A 7,951-nucleotide genomic window follows, 5' to 3' on the forward strand; every position below is an offset into this window, starting at 1 on the left:
ATATTTTTTAAAATGCTTTTAACATTTAAAAAAATTGTAAATAAAGTTAGAAAGTACTCATTGCAAAATGTCAAGCTGTACAGAGCATACCCTACAGCATCTCTTGCCTTGTCCATTCCTAATTACACAGCCCTAAAGAAGTATACATAGTAGTTTAGCATATACCCTTCCTGAGCCTTTCTAGATATCTATAAATAATTTAACAGATAGTCTATTACCATTGGGTTATTTGACTCATAGCACCTTTATGTATTATAGGCTAGAACTAACTGAAAGTGTTTTCTTGCCTGAGGTTTTTATGAAAGTTAGATGGGTCTTCTTTCCATGGTACAGGTGTGTAGATTCTAACCAGCAGACTTTTAGCTAGCAATTTGGACTATTTGGACTCTACTGGAACCATAAATTTAGCTAATTTATTTAGTTAAACTCTTGTTGTTTGTTGTGTGCCTTTGAGTCAAAACCAATCCATCGCCAATTCTCCAGTGGGTTTTCAGAGGCAATTTGATCACATGGGAAGAGACTGCCCATCTTTCTCCTGTGAAGTAGCTGGTAGACTCAAACTACAAGCTTCAGGATTATGGCGTGACTTCTTACCAGTAGGCTACCAGAGCTCCTTTATTTATTTATATATTTAAACTCTAGTAAGATTTAAAATTTGTGTTCAAATGGAATAAAAGTTTATTTTTTTCCTGTATTTTATTTCTTTTTATTGTAACACTGCTTGCAATTGAAAAAAAAATTAAAAATAGATAAGGAAAAGATTCTCAACATCATGACTATTATATATCATTTCTCTGGAAGTCCAAGGCAATAAAACTAGAAAAGAAAAAAAGGATATAAATATCTAAATGAAAGAGATAAACCCTTTATAATTATAGATTGTATCACCAATTATATGAAAATTTAAGCTCAACTGAGTTTTCATTGTTGTTGTTAGGTGCCATTAACTTGACTACCGCTTACAGCATTTTTATGAAAAACAGATCTTAATTTTGCCCTATCCTGGGCCATCTTCACCATTTCCAGTACACCTTAGTCCATTGTTACAGTCACTCTGTCAACATCTTGTTGAGGGTCATCCTCTCTTTCTCTGACCTAATACATTTCTTAGTATGATGTCTCTTCCAAGGTCTAGTTCTTCCTGACAATGTGCCCAAAGTATGTGAGGTGAAGTTTCACCATCCTTGCCTCTAAGGAGGGCCCTGGTTGCATTTTCTCCAAACAAGAATTTGTTGGTTCTTTTGGTAAATCCATGGGATCTTCAGTGCTCTTCCATTAGCACTAATACGAGATCTTCAAGCAGTTCAACCCAAAGTAAATATGTTGTTGTTGTTAAGTGCCGTCAAATCATAGATGACTCATAGTGACCCTATGAATGAAAGACCTGAACACTTGTATAACTTTCATCATTTCTCCACGTTCACAGAGTTTTCGGAGGCAAGCTATTTCAGAAGTCAATGCCACTCCTATTTCCAAGCTAATTTTAATCAGGGAGCTCCACCAAACACTGTCCACCGTGGGTAACCATTATCACATTTGACACATTAGTGTCACAGTGTTTAGCATCACAGAAACCACAAGTTACCTCTGTACTGCAAATGCACAGACCAGTGCTATACCACTTTGAAGAATGTTTGACCAAAAACAATTAAAACCAGACCTGAGGGCTGTAGTTTAAAATCACCCACCTTTGGCTTGGTAGCATGACTTTCTATCCACTAGGCCAACAGAGTTCTCTCTACGGCTCACAGCTATTTTATGAACAATAAATATAACCCTTGCCCTATCCTATGCCATCCCCACAATCCGAGACATGCCCAAGCCCATTGCTGTATCCTCTCCAAGACATATTTATTTGTTCTTTTGGCAGTCCATGGATGCTCAGTACTCTTCTCCAACACACAGCTCAAAGGCATCAGTTCTTTTTCTGTCATCCTTATTCTTGTCCAGTTCTCAGATGCATTCTCAAATGCAAGTATTTGGAAAGACCACAGCCTGAATCAGACGCACCTTAGTCCTCAAACTGACATTATTACTCCTCCATAATTTGAGAGGTTCCTAACAGCAGATTTTCCCAGTAAAACACATCTCCTTATTTCCTGACTGCTGGTACCAATGGTGTTAATTGTGGATCCAAGCAAGGAAGCTGTTGATAGTTTCAATCTCCTCTCCACCTATCATGACATTGCCTAGAAACATAATGAACCGATTAGAGAGAAAATAATAAACTGTTTGATATTTGCTTAATTGTAGTCAAGTGGAGATTTTAAGAGTCAGTTGTCTAGTGCCATTGTAACAGATCTATTTCACCATTTAGGAGTTATATTTTCTTTACTTTGGTATACATAATTTCCATAATAAAAGGTGAAAAAACCCAGTCCAATTTAGGGGAAAGATGTGGCAGTCTGCTTCTGTAAAGGCTTGGAAATCCTATGCAGCAAATCCTATGCAGCAATTCCTTCTGTCCTGTAGGTCACTCAGGAATCAGAATAAACACAATAGCAATAGGTTGTTTATTTTTTTCTTAGACGAGTAAATACTACGAGATATAAAAATGAGTGAAGCATTTTTTAATGTGTCAAATTATAGTATTGTTCATTCAGAAAAGGTACAGACCAATATAAAGGCATGATCTTACATTTCTGTGAAAACATGTATGTATTAATGTATATGGATGTGCACTGGGCAATACCAGTAAATTTACATATTAAAGTTCTAGAAAATGGAACTGGAGAAGCATAGGGATGTTTTACTTTTTAAATGAAATAACTAGTTGTTGTTGTTGTTAAGTTCTATTGAGTTACCGTGACTCATAGTGACCATATGTATAGTAACTCTGACCCCTGGCCTATGCTAAGCCAAAATCACTGTCTACAACACACCATTACCCTAGTCATCGTGTCAATCCATCTCTCAACCCTTCCAGGCATGATGCCATTCTCCAAGGACTGGTCCCTACTGGCAACATACCCAAAGCAGTGCCAAGAGAGCAAACAGGTCTGTCCTGGAGAGGGTAAAACCAAGCTGTTCCTTGGAGATAAGGATTTCCTTATCCACAGTAAAACTGAATTATCTGATTGCAATAATTATCTTATCTCAGTTCTTGGGTAAGTTACTTGTATCACTATACATTTTCTGATCTTCATTTTCATCTCTTTTTTACCTTTTATTATTTGTGTGCATTTCATTGCAGGCCTCTTTAGCATAAGCTCAAAGAAATAAATATATAAACTGAGGTAATCTATCTCTTGGCTTAAACCAAAAGAGGAAGCTGAGAAGAAGCAATCAGTGTGAGGAGAACAGCTGTGGCTGGAGTGGTGCTCAGTCCATCTGCTCAAAAGCAAGATGAGGACCACCAGCAAGAGGAAGAACAGAGGTGAGGCTAGTTACTCATAATACTGAGAAAGAGAACAAGTGGTTTTTAAATATATATCACATCTTTTCCCTTTCAAATCTACGAAAGAAGCGAGGTGATTTGCATATTGTCCTTCAGGTCAAGACTCTGGATGCTAGTGGTCTGGATGCTAGCAGTCAGAAGGTAAGGCTGAAATCAGGTAGACTTCCTGAAGTCGTAGGTGCTCAGGTCAGCTGTGGCCCATCCCATCTCATGCCACCTCGCCACCTCACCACCTCAGTTTGGCAGCTAGCAGCACTGACATAAAAACATTGTGGATAGTGCTTTGAGCCAGGGGATTTACCCAGCAGGTACATGATGTGTACAGTATGGAAATCTCCCCATTCTCACATCCTGCCTTATCACCATGCCCTCTCTACACTTGAAAGACTGTAAGTTGTTGCCCTCTTGCCTTGCTTTTCAAAATAATTGAGTTTAAATTTCTTCCCATGAGAAATATTTAGTTTACAGCCCAACTTTGCAAGTCTACATATACTACATATACACCATATACAGTGTTTTCTGTTTTCATTATTGAAAATAAAATATTTTTAACTATAGGCCAACAATAGGGTGCTCTGGTGGCTTAGTAAGTGAGAAGCTACACTGCCAACCTAAAGACAGGTGGTTCGAATCCAGCAGCTATTCCATGGCAGAAAGATGGGCACTCTCCTCTCGTGTGTGTATTGTTGTTAGGTGCCGCTGAGTTGAGTAGTAACTCCTAGCGGCCCTATGAACAGCCATTCTGAAACTTGCTCTATCCTGCACCATCCTCATCACCTCTGAGACACTAGAGCCCATTGCTGAAGTCACAGTGCCTATCCATCTTGTGAGGGGGTTTTCCTCTCCTTCATTGACCCTTCATCTTTCCAAGCATGATGTCTCCTTCCAAGGAATAGCCTTGCCCAGCTAGATGTCAAAAGTATGAAAGATGAATATCGGTCATCCTTACCTCCCAGGAACACTCTGGATGTACCCTTTCCAGGATATATCTATTTTTTGGCAGTACTCTTCTCCAACACCACAACTCAAAGGCATCAATTCTTCCTTATTCATTGTCCATCTCTTTGTTCCATAGCAAGTGATTGGAAAAACCATGGCCTGAATGAAACTCACCTTAGCCTTAAAATTGACATCATTGCTCTTCAGTATTTTGGAGAGATCCCTGACTGCAGACTTGTCCAATGTAATACATCTCCTGATTTTCTAATTTCCTAAAATCATGAATTTTCTGATTTCACTGACTTTTCCAATGTAATACACTTCCCGAATTCCTGTACCAAGGGTGTTGATTGAAACATGATTAAATCATTGACTGCTCCAATCTTTTCTCCATCTATCATAATGCGGACTGTTGGGCCTGTGGATCTTGGTCTTCCTGACGCTGAGATGTAATCCATACTAAACGTTGTAGTCCTTGATCTTCTGCAGCAGGTGTTTCATATTTCCTCATGTTTAGCAAGGAAGGTTTTATCAGCATAACTCAAGTTGGTGATGAGTCTTCTTCTAATCCTGTGTCACATGTCACATTCTTCTTCACAGAATCTGGCTTTGAAAATGATTTGCTCAGCATACAGACTGAATAGGCATGGAGAAAAAAAAAATACAACCTTTCCTGATCTTAAACCAAGCAGTGTTCCCTTGTTGTGTGTATACAACAGCCACTTGGTTTAGATATAAGTTTTGCATGAACACAATTAAAGTGTTCTGGAATTCCCATTCTTCTCAATGTGAGGTATAATTTGTTATGATCCATGCAGTCAAATGACTTTTCAAAATGACTAAAACCAAATATACATTTTTAATTTCTTTTTTAAAACCCTGCTTGCTGAAACTGAGGAGGACCTGAAGTGCTTGCTGCAGAGGGTCAAGGACTGTAGCCTCCAATATAGATTGAGGCTCAATGTCAAGAAGACAAAGATTCTCACCACTGGACCAGTTGGCACCATCAGGATGGATGGTGAAGAGACTGAGATTGTTCACAGCTTTAGTTTGCTTGGCTCCACAGTCAACACTCTTGGCACCAGTAGCCAGGAAATTAAAAGACGTATTACAATGGGAAAGTCTGCTGTTATGGACCTCTCCAAAGTACTGAAGAGCAATGGTGTCTCTCTGAAAACTAAGGTGTGTCTGATACAGGCCATGGTCTTTGTTATCACTTATTATGCATCAGAGAGTTGGACAAAGACTAAGGAGGATAGAAGGAGAATTGCCTTTGAGATGTGGTGCTGGAGAATAGTATTGAGAGTACCATGGACTGCTAGGAAAACAAACAGATTCATCCTGGAAAGGGTTAAACTGGGCGACTCCTTGGAGGCAAAGATTCTGAGGCTCCATCTAACATACTTTGGACATGTTGTAAGGAGGGACCAGTCGTTGGAGAGGGACATCATGCTTGGGAGGGTGGAGGGACAGCGCAGGAGGGGAAGGCCCTCTATGCATTAGAAATTGTCAGTGAAAATGAGGGCACAGTGTAGAAGCGTGAGTATCCAATTTGAGTGGTGCCCTTATAAATGACACAGAGCCAGATAAAAGGTGAATATATGAAGTTGGGATCCATAAACCACAGAATACTTGAGACTCCTAGAAGCTAGAAGAGTTAAGGGGAAAATAATCTTCCCCTTCTGATTTTAGAGGGATGATTGCCTCCTCAGGCACATTTATTTGAATTATTAGCCTGTAGAAATGTAAGACAAATACATTCTAAAATTATCTAGCATTGTTGTCAAACAGATCAGAAGGTGACTCATTATTAGCCTACATTATGCAGATGATGCAACTTTCTTGCTGAAAATGAGGAGTACTTGAAGTGCTTTCTGCAGAACATAAAACAAAAATACTGTTTTTAATATGGATTACATCTCAATATCAAAGAATTAGCAGACTCTATAGTCTAAGGGAAAATCTTGCCTCGCTGGCCTGTTTTCCTAAAGAAAGTTTCCTGCAACATGCTCATGCCCATTTACTCTACATGTATTCTATGGCTGCATTCACACTTAAAACACTACAGTGTTGAGTAGCTGCCATAGAGATCGTATGGTCTGCAAAGTCTTAAATATTTACTATTTTGCCCTTTATAGGAAAAAAACATTACTAACTTTTTATTTAATCTTAAATCCCTTTCTAGAGCCAACTGGGAAGAATGTCTATTGTAAAACAATTTGTGCTAGCAAAACTCTAGAAACCAGATACTCATTTAAAAAAGAGAGCTCATAAACTGTGGCATATGCATTCAGTGCACATCACAAGTGTGAAACTGAATAGCTACACATGCCAGCACTGGTCCTTCTCACACAATGCTGAATTACTTTAGTAAAAGTAAGTGAGAAAATATATATACACATACTTGGGGTACATACTTGCTAAATGGATAGAGAAAAACACAGGACAGATAAAATTCACAGCGGGCGGGAAAGAAAGATAGAATCTACAAAGTATACATAAAGTAAGATTACATAAGTAATCTGATAAAGTAAGAAATAGTGTCCTATTTCTTAACCAAAAGCACACACATGCTTAATGTTGAAAACAAAATATATTTGAATCATTGAAGGAAAACCCAATCAGCTTTGTAAACTTTCACTCGAATCACAATGAAACTACAAAGTGTACACAAAGGACTTCATTAAAGTGAGAATTTACCTATTTCTTAAGCAAAAGCACAACATGTTTAATGTTATAAAACAAACATATTTGAATTGTTGAAGGGAAAATCAATCAGCTTTGTAAACTCTCAAGTCATAATGTAAAAAAAAATGTGGATCGATGAAAGTTTTAAACATCAAGATGGTTTTAAAATAGCAGTCAGCCAGCCAGGAGTTGTGATCTTATTGTCACTGTTAAGAAATGCCTAAGCTAATTTATTTCAGATCTATTTTTTCTTTTTATATATGTGTAATCATGACACCACTGGTGGCCCAGTGGCAAAAAACTGCTCTGTAATCCTGAAGGTGCACAGTTTGAATCCACCAGCTGCTCCAGAGGAGAAGGATGGGCAATTTTCTCCCATTGTGCAATTAATTGCCTCTGATAACCCACTGGAGGATCAGCTATGGGTCTATTACACAGCAACAACACCAAATGTGACATATGTCAAATCTCTAAGCCTGGATGATTTCTTTCAATAAATCTGGAAGTAATTCTGGAAGTAATTCTAAGCATCATAAAAAATATTCAGAATGCAAACCTGGAAAATGCTTAGTAATATAAATAACAGACAATAATCCAAAATACTGGGGACAAATCAATGTCATAAATGATGAGGTGGATTGATTCAGTGACTGGGGTAATCAGAATGGGAATGTCAGAGATTGTGTGGTGGGAACAGGACAGAGCAGAGTTTAGGGCTGTTGTCCATAGGTCGCTATGAGTCTCAAGCGACTCAATGGTACATAACAGCAACAACAACAATCTCTGCCTTCAGCCAGGATCCATCTGACACAAGCAGTGATATCTCTGGTACCAGGTTGTACTTCTGGAAGCTCCCTGTCAATGTACTATTCTAGCTGCTTTTGAATGATGTTCAACAATATTTTGTTTGTTGTTGTTGTTGTTGTT

The 7,951-nt window shown here is 38.4% G+C and overlaps 1 protein-coding gene across 8 annotated transcripts in view; it reads right to left on the reverse strand.

The window, feature by feature from the left end:
- DLGAP1 (discs, large (Drosophila) homolog-associated protein 1) overlaps positions 1-7,951 on the reverse strand; it is a 542,994-nt gene that overhangs the window by 283,490 nt on the left and 251,553 nt on the right. The window lies entirely within an intron of this gene.

Source organism: Elephantulus edwardii, unplaced genomic scaffold (genome assembly GCF_000299155.1).
Source record: "Elephantulus edwardii isolate Elephantulus edwardi_28Jun2011 unplaced genomic scaffold, EleEdw1.0 scaffold00097, whole genome shotgun sequence".
NCBI lineage: Eukaryota > Metazoa > Chordata > Mammalia > Macroscelidea > Macroscelididae > Elephantulus > Elephantulus edwardii.